This window comes from Lotus japonicus, chromosome 3 (genome assembly GCF_012489685.1).
Source record: "Lotus japonicus ecotype B-129 chromosome 3, LjGifu_v1.2".
Lineage (NCBI taxonomy): Eukaryota > Viridiplantae > Streptophyta > Magnoliopsida > Fabales > Fabaceae > Lotus > Lotus japonicus.
Window position 1 is genome coordinate 84,842,843 of NC_080043.1, and position 16,330 is coordinate 84,859,172.

The 16,330-nt window shown below is 38.6% G+C and overlaps 1 pseudogene; it reads left to right on the forward strand.

Annotated features, from left to right (window-relative positions):
- The first annotated feature begins 8,880 nt into the window (after positions 1-8,880).
- Positions 8,881-11,256, forward strand: LOC130744892 (uncharacterized; annotated as a pseudogene).
- The last annotated feature ends 5,074 nt before the right edge of the window (positions 11,257-16,330 follow it).

Genomic DNA, 16,330 nt, shown 5'->3' on the forward strand with positions numbered 1-16,330 from the left:
CAGAGTTCCGATCGTCGGTCCTCCAACCGTTCTCGATCCCACAACTCTAAGGGTCGTTGTGGGAATCGTGGCAACGGTGGTGGATCCCGTAGTGGCACCTCTCAGGGCTCCTCTCCTCCGATGCCACCTTGGCCTCAGTACTTTCCGTACCAGCATTGGGGATGGGCCCCACCTCCATGGGCCATGCCTCCGTGCCCATACCCTACATCTCAGTGGACCCGTCCGTCTGCTCCTCCTCAGCAGCCTGGCATTCTGGGCCTGCGACCTCAGGCTTATGCTGCTTCAGCCTCACCCGTGCCGACTGACATTACCACTGCCATGCACACCATGACACTTGCTCCTCCGGACAGCACCTGGTACATGGACACTGGAGCATTATCTCATGTGGCAGCATCACAAGGTAATCTCACGTCTTATTCTAATTTGAGTCATCTTAATCAGAAACTGTATGTTGGTAGCGGACAGGGTATTCCAATTTAGGGTTCTGGACATACAACCCTTCCCACTTCCCATAAACACACGCCCTTGACCCTTTCTTATGTCTTGCACACACCTAATATTGTTAAAAACTTGATTTCAGTGCGACAACTCACCAGTGATAACAATGTTTCTGTTTGTTTTGACCCATATGGCTTCTCGGTTCATGATTTTCAGACGAGGATTCTACTCATGAGATGTCATAGTTCAGGCGATCTCTACCCAGTCACTCCATCCTTTCCATTTGCTGGTCTAGCTCAGAGTCTCTGGCATTGTCGTCTTGGTCATCCAAGTTCTTCTTCCTTGCAGTCTCTTCGTAGTAATAAGTTCATTAGCATTGAACATTTAAATTCTAGCACAGTTTGTGAGTCTTGTGTGCCTTTTGACATTTTACATAGTGATTTATGGACTTCGCCTGTTTTATCTTCCGTCGGTCATCGGTACTATGTATTATTCTTGGATGATTTTACAGATTTCCTGTGGACGTTTCCTTTAAGTAATAAATCTAAAGTTTTTGACTTGTTCACCTCTTTGTCGAATCAAATCCGCACGCATTTTTCTTAATCTGTGAAATGTCTTCAATGTGATAATGGGCGCGAATTTGACAATAAATCCTTTCATGATTATTGTGCTGCTAATGGTCTTATTTTTCGCTTCTCTTGCCCCCATACATCATCTCAAAATGGTAAGGCGGAGCGCAAAATACGCACCATTAACAACATGATTCGTACCCTTCTCACTCATGCGTCGGTTCCTCCGTCCTTTTGGCATCATGCCCTTCAAATGGCTACCTATCTGCTTAATATCATTCCACGGAAAACTCTGTCTAATCTCTCTCCTACTCAACTTCTGTATCGTCGTGACCTGTCTTACACACATCTGCGTGTTTTTGGTTGTCTTTGTTACCCTTTGGTTCCCTCCACCACCATTAACAAATTACAACCCCGCTCATCCCCGTGTGTCTTCCTCGGCTACCCACTTCATCACAGAGGTTATAAGTGTTTTGATTTGTCGCACAGAAAAATCATTATCTCCCGACATGTCATCTTTGATGAGACTCAGTTCCCTTTGCCACCATGACTATCCCTCCTCCCTCAACATATGACTGCTTCTCAGATACTATACATCCCTCTATTATTCACCAGTGGACTCATCCATCCACCTTACCTGCACCTACCCCTACTCCTGCAGTCCCTCTCGTTGTGACCACCCCACAACCACCTACGACCTCTTCCTCCTCTTCTGACTCCCTTCTACCTTCTCCTTCACCTCTGTCGCCGACTCAACCTGTCCCTCCTATCTGTACCATGACCACTCGCAGCATGCGTGGTATCTACAAACCCAGAAAGCTCTTCAACCTTTCTGTCACCATTGATGATCCCACCATCTCACCTCTTCCCAAAAACCCGAAGCTAGCTCTTTCAGACCCAAATTGGAAATCTGCAATGCAGTCTGAATTTGATGCTTTAATTAAAAATAAAACTTGGGATTTGGTACCTCGTCCTACTAATGTTAATATCATTCGCTGCATGTGGATTTTTCGTCATAAGACGAAAGCTAATGGTTGTTTTGAGCGTTATAAAGCTCGTCTTGTAGATGATGGCAGGTCACAGATTGCAGGTGTTGATTGTGATGAGACCTTCAGTCCTGTGGTGAAACCAGCGACCATTCGCACCGTTATCACCATTGCCTTATCCAGGTCTAGGCCCATTCACCAACTAGATGTTCAGAATGCTTTCCTCCATGGTGATCTACATGAGACAGTCTACATGCATCAGCCTCAGGGTTTCTGTGACCGCATTCATCCCGATTATGTGTGTCGCTTGCGGAAATCTCTTTATGGGTTAAAGCAAGCGCCACACGCTTGGTACCAGCGGTTTGCAGATTATGTCTCCCCATTGGATTTCGGCATAGCACCTCTGATCACTCTCTTTTCATCTATAGACGAGGCTCTGACATGGCTTACCTCCTGCTTTATGTTGATGACATCATTCTCATCAGCTCCTCTCATGACCTTCGCACATCTATCATGGCTCTTCTTGCCTCTGAGTTTGCTATGAAGGATCTGGGACCATGGCGCTACTTTTTGGGCATTGCCGTCACCATACATGCAGGTGGACTTTTTCTCAGTCAGAGTACATATGCCCGTGACATTATTGCTCGAGCCGGTATGACATCGTGCAATCCTTCTGCCACTCCAGTTGACACCAAGCAGAAACTAAGTACTTCTGCTGGTTCTCCGTGTGATGATCCTACTTTATATCGGAGTCTTGCTGGGGCCTTGCAGTATCTCACATTCACCCGTCCTGACATCTCTTATGTTGTTCAGCAGGTGTGTCTTCACATGTATGCCCCCCCGCACAGAGCATATGCTTGCACTGAAGCGCATCCTACGTTATGTTCAGGGCACCTTACAATTTGGATTGCATCTCTATCCTTCTCCTATCGAGAAGCTTATTTCATACACCGATGCAGATTGGGGTGGATGTCCCGACACCCGTCGGTCTACTTCTGGTTACTGTGTGTTTCTCGGCGACAACCTCATTTCCCGGTCGTCCAAGAGACAACCCACGCTTTCCCGGTCCAGTGTTGAGGCTGAGTCCCGCGGCGTTGCTAATGTGGTTTCCGAATCATGTTGGCTATGCAACCTGCTTTTGGAGCTTCACTTTCCTCTTTCTCAAGCTCCTTTAGTCTATTGTGATAATGTTAGTGCCATCTACCTATCCGGCAATCATTTTCAGCATCAGCGCACTAAACACATTGAGATGGACATTCACTTTGTTCGCGAGAAGGTCGCACGTGGTCAGGCACGCATCCTTCATGTTCCTTCTCGTCACCAGATTGCAGACATCTTCACTAAAGGCCTTCCTCGAGTTCTATTTGATGATTTTTGCTCCAGTCTCAGCGTCAGTGAACCTCCCGCTTCGACTGCGGGGGTGTGATAGAATAGGAATATGTTGATTATTCCATATTTGATTCCCTGTAAGTACTCTGTAATTAGGTCTAGCATTTATGTATTTAGTCAACCATGCATTGTATAAATATTGTACCATTCATCAATAATATTCACGAATTCAATTATCTTACAAATCTGACATAAAACATGGGTTTCGACCACGATTTTGAGAGTGAAGGCCGTGGAGATGAAGCCTGAATTTGAGAGATTTGGGGGTTTCTTCTTAGAGTGGAGGTTTACTTATCTCTTCCTAAAATTTCTACTCAAACGATTTTGAATATTTTTCCTGTGTTCAACGCTCAATTTTGTAGGGATGGCTTGAAGATGGAGTTGGAGGAGGCTAAGGCGGTAGCGGAAGGGAACTGCATAAGAAGAGTTACAGCTATGATTTATAGGGATAGGGCATGGAGAAAAAGTATGCCAAGATTTTTTACCTCTGTATAACATGCTTATTTACCTTAATCCAGTTGATATGAACTGTCTGCTTACATGTAGGCAGGGTTGCAAGATGAGCAGCAAGAGTAGGTTCCAACGAATGTTAATCATATTGAGGCTGAACCACTGGATTCAAATTTAAAAGTGGAAGGAAGTTTTGAGACATGTGAGGATTCAACTGAAGTAGGTTTGTTTTTCCTTTTACAGTTGTTAGTTGTTGTGATTAAATATTATGCATTAGCTTGGGGTTTGGTTAGACTTTTTTGAAATGGCCTTTGTTTTATATGTAAAGTTGTGCATTCAGTAAGAATGAATTCTTCTCACTTTAAATTTGAACTTGCCTTCAAAATGTTTGACAGTTACAAGATACAAGGACTGGGGACCCCTGAGCTCCAAATTGTCATATATATGGAATTGTCTGTATCTAATAGTTAGAAATTAATGGTTGAACACCTTGGAAAAAAGATGCCCATGACAATGCAAGATCATGACTATCATTGTTTGATTGTCAGCATCATGGAGGCAGAGAAGCTATTTCTGATGCCGAGGAGGGATGGGGGGTTCCAACAATTTTGTCCCAAGATCCTAGTTAAAGAAATGAGATTTAGGTAACATACTTATTCATGTGATTAGTTTCAGATCCATATTATGCAATTTTTCCTTTTTACTAGAACTTTATAGGTCTGCCAGTTGCAATGATGTTATTAGTCAATAGTTTTTTGTCCCATTGGCTTAAGGTATCTGTATAAATTGGTTGTTTTTGAGCTTCAGATAAAGAAACATTTAATGGTATCTTGAGTTGAAATCTTATTTATTTACTTATATTGAGATTTTTTTTTCTAAACTATGAATCAATTTTATACAACTTGGTGCTCAAAGTTCCCAGATGAGGATGACTACCGCAAATCATGGTTATACTTGGATGTCATTGGACCCTAAGAATGCTTTGGATGCTTCCAGTGTTGTAGAGGCTCATAATACATACACCCTCCGGTCACATATATAAGCAAAAATGACATTTTAGGTTCATTCATTTAATGAATGTATCTAGTCATTATTAATGGTTAGATACATTCATTAAATGAATGAACCTAAGATGTCTTTTTTGCTTATATATGTGACCGGAGGGTGTATATCTTAAAGAATAAAGAAAATCAATTTTTTTTCTCTTTTCCTTTAAATTTTTTATTGATATTAATCAGGCTTCTGTTTTGAACATTATATTTAACGACTTAAATGGAAGTTACGGTTAGAAATTAAATCACTTTTAATTAGACAATAAATGTTTCACAGTTACAAAAATGAATGGTCATGAATTATTATGCATTAAGGAGCATTAAGTGTGTTTAAGGGTCATCATTATCTTTTATGTAACCACTATTCATTAGCTTTATGCCTATTTAGTATTTTTAATTGAGGTGTTATGTATTGGTTATGAATTTCATGGGAAAGAGATTGGTGGCTGACGTAGCAGATAGTAAGAAAGGTGCTTGGTTGGCTTTTAAATGGCTCAGAGTAACATTCATGTATGGAGCATTAATACAACTTTAACCATATTGTGACTCAAGTTTTCCCCATTCTTATAAAGGACACAATTTTTCCTTTGGTAAAGTAGCATTATTACTCTTTTCAGTTTTTTGAACCTCTTAATATTCAGATGTGATTGAAAAGAGGGGCCTTTTTATTTTTTTGTCAATCCTGAGTGATGAAAGTAGAAAAAATTTGAGCTTGAGCTTGATTTCCTGTTATAATCGTTTATGAGGATCTTGGCTTTCACTGTCGCGTGTTAATTACTGTTGATTTGAGATTAGACTATTGCTACAGTTCCCATAGCAAGTATGCAAGATTATGAGGAGAGTTTGCATGCTTGGGGTGAAGCAACTAAGATATGGATGATGGTGAGTGAGTGTTTTCTTTGTTGCACTTTTTAAATTATTTCCCTTGCTTTTTATACTTTTTAGAGTATTTTGTTTAGTGAGTTTTATCAATGTGTACCTACTTTCTATAATGATAGAATTACCACAACCAGTATTAAATTTAGGTACTATTGGAAACTAAGTGAGGATTCACTTCACTCATATAAAATTTTCTTGCTGATTCCAGCCCCCAAAAGAGGTGAGATTGTAAGATAGATTGATGATGCATTAAGGGTCAAATTGGTCCGGTTCATCGAATTTACACCGCGTCTGCCTCCTCTGCAAAGCTGCTGCTCGCCTCTTCCGCCTCCTCTTCACCGGGAAATTAATCTCTCTCTGCCATTATGTGTTGGTTTTTAGTTAAAATAGGGGAGGGAGTGCATGGGTTTATGTTCTATTTTGGTGTAAATGTGAAATATTCAGGGCATGTTTTGTTGTTGTTGTTTATGATTCAGCGGGAGTGTCCTCTGTTGTTGTTGTTCATTGCGTGAGACATGAACTAAAAAGAAACTTGGAATAACTCATGGCATTTTTTGTGTTTTTGCACTGTATGCTACTAATAAAGCTTTGCTTCAGTTTATGATGACAGAAGTGGGTAAGGGAAAGGCCTAAGCCAGGTGGTACAACTCCTATTGAAGACGATGAAAAGGGGGAAAGAGAAGGAAGAGGAAGAAGAAAAGGAAGATTATAAGAAGTAGGACAACAATAGTGTCGTAAATGACTTTATTTGTTTCTTCAACTATCTTGATATGGTTCCAAGTGTTGCTCGCTATACCTAATTTAAGGGTATGCTATGAACATCATGCTATTGCATCAGAAAGTTTGAGCTTTCTTAGTTTGTCTAGCCACCATTGCAATGTATGCCCTTATATTCAATATTAATTGGGTTATTCATGATGAATGAACCTCATTTAAGAGTGGTTTTTTTTTTTATAAATTGAAAGGGAGATTTTATTATACCTTGAGAGCTTAACGATAAATTATATCATTTTTTGTAAGTCGTTAATTAGTTGGATAGATGGTAAGTTAGTTTGTGGTTAATTATAAAGAGTGGTTAAATTAACTTGATGGTTGAAGAAAAAATATACTTTTTTTTTGCATCGTTGGAAAAACGAAAAGTATACCCTAATAAAATTTTAGTATTTTTTTATTAGTCTGGATTCTTAATTTTTTTCAAATAATTTCAAAATAATTATTTTTTAACAATACAAATAATCTTCCAGGATTCTTTATCTTTTTACTCTTATTTACAGTTATTTAAATAATTTTATGGGTAAAATATATCTTAAAATAATACATATTTAATGATTAAATATATGAGTGTATAAATTATAATATACCATAGGAAGGAAAATATGCTACATGGAGAAAATTAAAAACATGTTATGTAATTGAACATTATTATTAGAATAATTCAGAGAAAAGTTCTATTTTAATTTAATACTTTTATTTGGTGTATTAAATTGATATCGCAATTTCGACTAGGATGTGGTGAAGAGAAAATGTCTCTCCAAGAGTGTCACTCCTGAGGTTCGTTCTCTTAAACTAGAGTTTTAAACAATTACAACTGGGATCGACACTCATTGAGTTAATTTAATTCTTCTTATTTTATTTCAATAATTCATGTATGCATATTCATCCTGGGAGAAAAAAAACTTTTATATTTTTGTTTTTCTTTATCTAAAATTAATTTTTTCTTTTAATTCATAAATTATCCTTTAATAAAAATAACACAAATTTTACGTGATAATAAATATGAATATCCCCGTGCATCGCACGGGTCAAAAGTACTAGTGTAACATAAATGGGAAGATGAAAGCCAATTTTTTTGAAGCATCAAATTCCACCAAAACGTAATCTTCTGAAATGGTCACAAAATAATAAAGGAAGTAAAAGTTAAGTTATTTATTTCTCTATCGTAAAGTAATTCTGTAGTGTAATTTAAATCAGAAAGCCCTTGATTTCAGAGCTAAATTTAGACTGGTTTCAGGATCAATGACAAGGCAGCAAAGAATGTGAAAAACAAGTTGTAATTCAATTCAAAGCAGTTTTTTTATAATGTGGTGGGCCGAAGCCCAATAAAACAGTTTTAAATTGCCATTGCAAGTATGTTAGTATAATATTATGTGATGCTTGCGAAACAACGACCCTCTATAAAACCCAAGGCCCAAGTAGTGCAAGGCTGCAATTTTCAATAATTTTACTTTTGTTTGCGGAAAAAACTATTATGCACAAGCATGTGCAAGGTTGCACAATGTGCTTTTAACCCATTATAGCAGGTTTCAAGGTGTTTAATAAAAAACATTCTAAAAATATATTTTCTTAATCAAACATTTATCCTTAATCTTCTTTTATCATAACCCCTAGAATATCATCTTCATCATTCATCTAAATCTTCATCAACAACCCATCTTTTTCTTCAACTCATATCTTTGAAGAAAACAAACTGATCTGGAGGACCAAGCTACCCCGTGGGCGTGGGGTTGCGGAGGGAAGCAGGGGAGGTGGTGAGCCTTCAAGCTGGACGATCCTGGGAGGGGCTCCTACAAGGGACTCCGATGCTGAAGTAAGTAAAGGTATGAATGGTAAAGTAGGTTAAGTGAAGAGAGTAAGTTACCTTAGCAAGGGGGAGGATCCCCCCTTATATACACGTAGTGAAGCTAGGGTTGGAGCCATGCAACGTCATGCATGGCTCATACTTGGTTCCAGTGACGAATTTGGTTGGAGTAAGGGTGGGGCAAATGACCCCATGTGAGTTTTGAAAAAACTTACATACTATACCATATTTATTAATATTATATTTAAATGCCCCCACCATAAAAAATAAATGCACCCATAGCTACACAATATTACTTCTCATGCCACTAAAAGCTTAAATTTGTCCAACTATGATATGATTTCATTTCTACTTTTTGTTTCTTTTCTATTTAGATTAGTGCAACCCCTATTGCCTATTGGATAATAGAATGAAACAAGTAGCACATACCCATTAAATAATATAAACAATTTCACCTTTACTTGAGGAAAAGTGGTTGTGCCATTTTAGGAGAAGTGGTTTTAATTATGTTTATGTTGGCTTAACTCTAGGCTCTATCAATGGAAAAATTTTACAAAAGAAAATCAACATCGGATTCGGAGCAATTGTCTTCTCAATCTCAAGCTCTTGAAAAAACTTCGGGTCCATCCACAAAGAAAAGATTTTTGGATTTTGATTCAGAACAACTTCCTAATGATCCTGGTATAAGGCCAAGAATTTCATGTTATCACCCACGTGATAGAGATGAAATTAGGAGATATTATCTACAAAAGGGTCCTTGTCAACCAAAAGAGATTAGTTTTCCACAAAGACAATTTGGAAGTGCACTTCGTAGGTTCAACCCCGATTGATATTTAAAATATGGCAATTGGTTAGAATATAGTCAAAAAGAAGATGCGGGCATTTTGTTTGTGTTGTTATCTTATGAGATCTGATGTTGAAGAACATAAAGGTAGTGGGAATACATTTATAACCGAAGGTTTTACAAATTGGAAAAAGAGTGATAGGTTTCAAAATCATGTTGGAGGCATAAATAGTCCTCACTATCAAGCTTGGAAAAATTGTGAAGCTCTAATGAAACAAGCACAGCACATTGATGTTGCTTTGTGTAAACAGTCTCATCAAATTAAGGAAGACTACCAAATTCATTTGACAGTTGTAATTGATTGCATTCGGTTTTTACTGCGCCAAGGTTAGCTTTTCGTGGTAATGATGAGTCGGTGTCTTCAAGTAATAAGGGAAATTTTCTTGAGCTTCTAGATTTTCTTTCCAAACACAATGATACTATTGCTCAAGTTTTGAAGAATGCTCCTAAAAATCTCAAACTAATAGCTCCTAGTATACAAAAAGATATTGTTAGAGCCGCTGCTAATGAGACTACTAGAGCTATACTTGATGATTTGGGAGATAATTTATTTGCTATTTTGGTTGATGAGTCTCGAGAGATCTCAGTTAAGGAACAAATGGTTGTGGCTTTGCGTTATGTGAATAAGAAAGGACAAGTTATAGAGCGTATTCTTGGTCTTGTTCATGTTTCCAACACTAATGCTTCATCATTGAAATTGGCTTTAGATTCATTGTTTGAAAAATATGGGTTAAGCTTGTCAAGATTACGTGGACAAGGATATGATGGAGCAAGTAATTTGCAAGGTGAATTTAATGGGCTCAAAAGTTTGATATTGAAAGAGAATAGATGTGCATTCTATATTCATTGCTTTGCTCACCAACTCCAATTGGCTCTTGTTACCGTAGCAAAAAAGCATGTTGAAATTGCATTTTTTTTTAGTATGGTTGCTAATTTGTCTAATGTTGGAGCTTCGTGTAAGCGTCGAGATATTCTTCGTGACAAATAAGCTACAAAGGTGAAAGAAGCATTGCAAAAGGGAGAAATCTCAAGTGGACGTGACTTGAATCAAGAAATTACTATCAAGAAGGCCGGGGATACAAGATGGGGCTCACATTATGGTACATTACTTAATATAGTTACTTTGTTCTCTTCAATGATTGATGTTCTTGAAATTGTTGAGGATGATGGCACAAGTTTGGACCAAAAAGGAGAAGCAAGTGGTTTGTTGATTTCTATGCAATCTTTTGAATTTGTTTTTGTCTTGCACTTGATGCAACATATTTTGGGGATTACTAATGAGTTATCTCAAGCATTACAAAGATGTGATCAAGATATTGTAAATGCTATGAAATTGGTTACGGTCTCAAAGCATAGGTTGCAAGTTATGAGAGATGATGGTTGGCATTCTTTGCTCAATGAAGTTTCGGTATTTTGTGAAAAGCACAATGTTGTCATTCCTAATATGATGGATATCTTTCAAAAACAAGGAAGATCAAGGCGCAAAATGGAGAAGGTGTCTAATTTGCATCATTTTCAAGTTGAATTATTTTATCAAGTGATTGATCGACAAATTCAGGAGTTGAACAACCGTTTTACAGAAGCGAATACTGAGTTGCTTCTTTGTGTAGCTTGCTTGAGTCCAAGAGATTCATTTGTTGCATTTGATAAGGAAAATTTGATTCGCTTGGCTCAATTCTATCCTTTAGACTTTTCTCGTATTGAGCTTTTGACACTTGATAGCCAACTTCAAAATTATTTCATCGATATATGCTCTGACAGTGCATTTTCAGAATTGGGTGGAATTAGTGATCTTGCTACAAAACTTGTGGAGACCAAGAAGCATTTTGTATATCCATTGGTATATTTGCTATTGGAGTTGGCTTTAATACTACCAGTTGCAACTGCAACAGTTGAAAGAGCTTTCTCTGCTATGCATATTATCAAGAATCGGATGCGAAATCGTATGGGAGATGAATGGTTGAATGATTGCTTAGTTACTTATATAGAAAGGGAAATATTTGATAGTGTGGAGAATGAAAAAATTGTGCAATGTTTCCAAAATATGAAAAATCGTAGAGAACAAATATGATGTTTATTGAGATGTTGAATAGTAATATATTATAATTTCAGTACTATAAATTTTATGTGTATATTGCCCCCACGACTTAAACTTCCTGGATCCGTCACTGCTTGGTACGCCCTGGGCCGTTGGATTCTCTGCTTCTCCTGCCGCAAAGCAGCGATCTAACGATTCAGGGTACCTCGGGATATGCACACAACCAACCTAGTTCCGTAGGGTGGTTGGCCTAGGTCAACTCCTACGCAGTGGGGGCCAGCTGTAGTTCTGTACTATGAGGTGAGCCTGGCCGCCTGCTCCGGAGGAGGCGCGGAAATGGGCGTGGTCGTCCCGGAGCGTAACCGACCCGTTGTTGTCTCACCGGTGGTGATCGTCCTAGAAGGTAATCGGTCCAAATCATTGCCCTGGAAAGGAAGCCCCAGGTGGGTGCTCGTCCCTTCTCGGTGATCGTCCAGGATCTAACCACCGTCCTGGGTGGTTGCCCCCAGGTGGTATCCGTCCCGGTTCTTGTCCTGGTCGTCCGTACTCAGGGCTTCCCAGAACAGTAGTCCCCCAGCTCTGATCCATTGTCTTAGTGGAGCGTGAGCTTAAGGGTGGTATCCCCGTGGAGGGGTTACCAGGTGTCGCTTCCGTGGAAGGTTATTGGTGCTAACCCGAGTTCCCGGAACAGTAGTCCCCCAGTTCTGGACCGCTGGTTCAGCGGTGTTGTTCCTGTGTTTGTGATGTGTGAATTGGCTGCATTTTGTCTCAACACATTATTGTGTGACCAGATGATGCAACATGTGGTCTCTGCTAGATTGTGCAATCAAACGCTGAAGGTTCTGTGTTACGTTTGATTGTTGTTTGTGCGTTCAAGAAGACTTAAGTGAAGCTGTGCGTTTTGTTAAAGCTTAAGGATTCAGTTATGATCGCGTGTGCTAACCTTGAGGTTGTTACAAGTTGTTAGCGTATGAACCAAGTTTGAAATAAGAGATATGTTATGTTTTTTTAATTGGTTCAGATTTGATTCTGGAAAGATATGATTCCCTGAAGATTCGTTTTCCAGAAGATGTGTTATGGACTCAAGACATCAAGCCCATCCAAGACCCAAGTCTCTACGCTGGATGTCTATTTATTCAAGTTTTGTAACCCTAGCTGCGCAAGGATTTTGAGCGTGTTGTTTTCATCCCTAGGGTTTATTGTGTGAGTCCTTCTTGTGAGTTTTGTACCAACTTAGTGCTTTCGTGTTCATCAAAGTACTGAGTTAATTTGTTTAGTTGAGTTGTAATCTCATCAACCTTGTTTATTGATAAACAAGTCTTGATCGCTGTGGCAGTGGTCATTAGGGGTTAGAGAAAGTTTTCTCATAGCTTTGAGGAGAAGGGCTAAGCTAGATTCACTTGTGTAATAGTGCTAGACATAAAAGAGGCTCTATACTAAGGGGGAGTACTTAGGTATAGGAGGGACTTTCATGAGACCTGAGAGCTATTTTTTGATAGTGAATTGACTCCTGGATTGGTATCCTCCAGACATAGGTGATGTTCACCGAACTGGGTTAACAATCCCTTGTGTTCTTTTATTTATGTTTATGTTTAGTTGTTAACGAAAAACATTTAACTCTGATTGTTGTGTATTGTTGTCGTACACGTTGGTGCAACATCGTGTACAACATCTGTCCCAGGTGAATACGAATTTCAATTGGTATCCGCAATTCCAAGCTCAACCAAATGCCAAGAAGAAGTATACTTCAGTTAAGAGCAAGTGGAAGCCAAGAGTTGATGCTAAAGCACTCATTGCATACACATCTCTTCGTGCATCATCAAGGGAAGATTGGTACTTTGATAGTGGGTGTTCCAAGCATATGACATGTGTGAAAAGCTATCTTGAAGACATGGAACCACACTCTAAAAGCTTTGTCACTTTTGGAGATGGAGCAAAATGGAGAATCAAAGGGGTTGGTAAGCTTGCTGATTCAGGATCTCCAAAACTTGAAAAGGTGTTATTAGTGGAAGGATTGACTGCTAACCTTAATTAGTATTAGTCAACTGTGTGATTAAGGTCCGAAAGTGGTATTCTGTGACTCAGAGTGTGTGGTCAAAAATAAAAACTGGGATGTGGTTATGAGAGGAGAAAGATCAAAGGACAATTGCTATATGTGGACAGATCAGAAAAAATCTCTAGTGTCAAGATGTCTTGTAACTAAAGAAGATGAAGTTAAATTGTGACATAAAAAACTAGGTCATCTGAATCTGAAAAGTATGAAGAAGATAATTACTGAAGATGCAATTAGAGGGATGCCCAAACTCAAGATTCAGGAAGGAAAAGTTTGTGGAGAATGCCAAATTGGAAAACAAGTTCGCATATCGCACCATCCGATTCAACATCTGACAACTTCCAAAGCTCTTGACCTACTTCATATGGACCTGATGGGATCTATGCAGGTTGAAAGTTTAGGAGGAAAGAAGTATGTTTTTGTTTGCGTTGATGACTTTTCAAGGTTCACATGGGTTAACTTCATTAGAGAAAAATCTGAAACTTTTGAAGTGTTCAAAGATCTCTGTCTTCGTGTTCAAAGAGAAAAAGGAAATGACATCATAAAAATCAGAAGTGATCATGGTAAAGAATTTGAAAATGGACAATTCCTTGAATTTTGTGCTGCAGAAGGAATCAAACATGAATTCTCTGCTCCTATTACTCCACAGCAAAATGGGGTGGTTGAAAGGAAGAACAGAACCTTACGGGAATCAGCCAGAGTCATGTTACATGCCAAAAGTCTACCATATCATTTTTGGGGTGAGGCTATGAGCACTTCTTGCTACATTCACAATCGTGTCACCATTTGCAATGGAAGCACTTTTACTCTTTATGAGTTATGGAAAGGTAAGAAACCCACTGTAAAATATTTTCATGTATTTGGCAGTAAGTGCTATATATTGGCAGATCGTGAATATAGAAGAAAGATGGACCGTAAGAGTGAAGAAGGGATCTTCTTGGGTTACTCATTGAACAACAGAGCTTACAGAGTCTTCAACAATCGTACAAAGATCATGATGGAATCTGCAAATGTAATTGTTGATGACACTCCTATCAAGAGAGAGGAAATTGAAGATGACACAGTAGACACTCCAAGTACCACTGCAGATGTCACTCCAGATGTGCCGGACATTGTATCGCCCAAGGAATCAGTTAACAACACTGAAGAACCTGCTACTATTTCAAAAGGGCCTTCTACCAGAATTCAAAAGATACACCCAATTGAAAATGTTATAGGAAGACTTGATGAAGGTGTAGTAACCAGATCAAGGGAACTCATTTCTGATTCTTGTTTCATTTCCAAACTAGAACCAAAGAATGTAAAAGAAGCTCTCACGGATGAATTCTGGATTCAATCTATGCAAGAAGAACTGGGGCAATTCAGAAGGAATGAAGTGTAGGAGCTTGTCTCTAGACCTGAAAATGTGAATGTAGTAGGAACCAAATGGATCTTCAGAAATAAGTCTGATGAAAGTGGCACAGTAACTAGAAATAAATCAAGACTGGTAGCTCAAGGTTACTCTCAAATTGAAGGTATTGATTTTGATGAAACCTTCGCTCCTGTTGCGCGTTTAGAATCCATCAGGTTATTACTTGGAGTAGCATGCTTGTTGAAATTCAGACTATTCCAGATGGATGTGAAAAGTGCCTTTTTTAAATGGATACTTAAATGAGGAAGTCTATGTAGAACAACCCAAAGGCTTTATGGATCCTAGCTATCCTGATCATGTCTACAGCCTCAAGAAGGCTCTCTATGGGTTGAAACAAGCTCCAAGAGCTTGGTATGAAAGATTGACTGAGTTCCTGATCAACAATGGTTATCACAAAGGAGGAATTGACAATACTCTCTTTGTGAAGAAGAATGGAAATGATCTAATGGTGGCTCAAATTTATGTAGATGACATAGTTTTTGGTGGAATGTCGAACCAGATGGTGGATCAATTTGTTGAACAGATGAAGTCTGAGTTTGAAATGAGTCTTGTTGGAGAACTGACCTACTTTCTTGGTTTGCAAGTTAAACAGATGGAAAATACTCTATTCATATCCCAAAGCAAGTATGCAAAGAGTATTGTCAAGAAATTTGGTCTTGAAAAGGCTGGACACAAGAGAACACCTGCTGCTACTCTCATCAAGCTCACTAAAGATGAGAAAGGAATTAGTGTAGATCAATGTCTCTATAGAAGCATGATTGGAAGTCTTTTGTATCTAACTGCAAGCATGCCTGATATCACATTTGCTGTTGGAGTATGTGCTAGGTATCAATCAGAACCTAAGACAAGTCACTTGATTCAAGTGAAAAGAATCATCAAGTACATCAATGGAACTAGTGACTATGGTATTCTATACTCTCATCACACTGACTCTATGCTAGTTGGTTATTGTGATGCTGATTGGGCTGGAAGTGCTGATGATAGAAAAAGTACTTCAGGAGGATGCTTCTTTCTTGGAAACAATCTTATATCCTGGTTTAGTAAGAAGCAAAATTGCATATCTCTCTCCACTGCTGAGGCAGAATATATAGAAGCTGGAAGTAGTTGTACTCAGCTAATTTGGATGAAGCAAATGCTCAAGGAGTACAATATCGAACAAGATGTCATGACATTGTTCTGTGACAATATGAGTGCTATCAATACTTCAAAAAATCATATACAGCACAACAGAACTAAACACATAGATATTCGTCATCACTTCATCAGAGAATTAGTTGAAGATCAAATTGTGAAGTTATAACATATATCTACAGAGAAGCAGTTGGCAGATATTTTCACAAAAGCTCTTGATGCAATTCAGTTTGAGAAATTAAGAGGGTTACTTGGAATCTGTCTATTTGAGGAAGCATAGCAATTAAAGGGATATTTGTGTGCCAACGGCTATCTAGTCATTATTGAGGCACGCGCAATCAAGGAAAATAACTTCCTTCTCCCACCTTTTCCCTATAAATACGCTATTGTTTCTTAGTGGAGTATCAACTGCTATAATTCTCTTAACTGTTTTTGATTTTCTCAGAAACCTCTGTTTTCTTGCTCAAGTTCTTGCAAATTTCAAGTTCTCTCAACAGTTTTTTAAGATGATC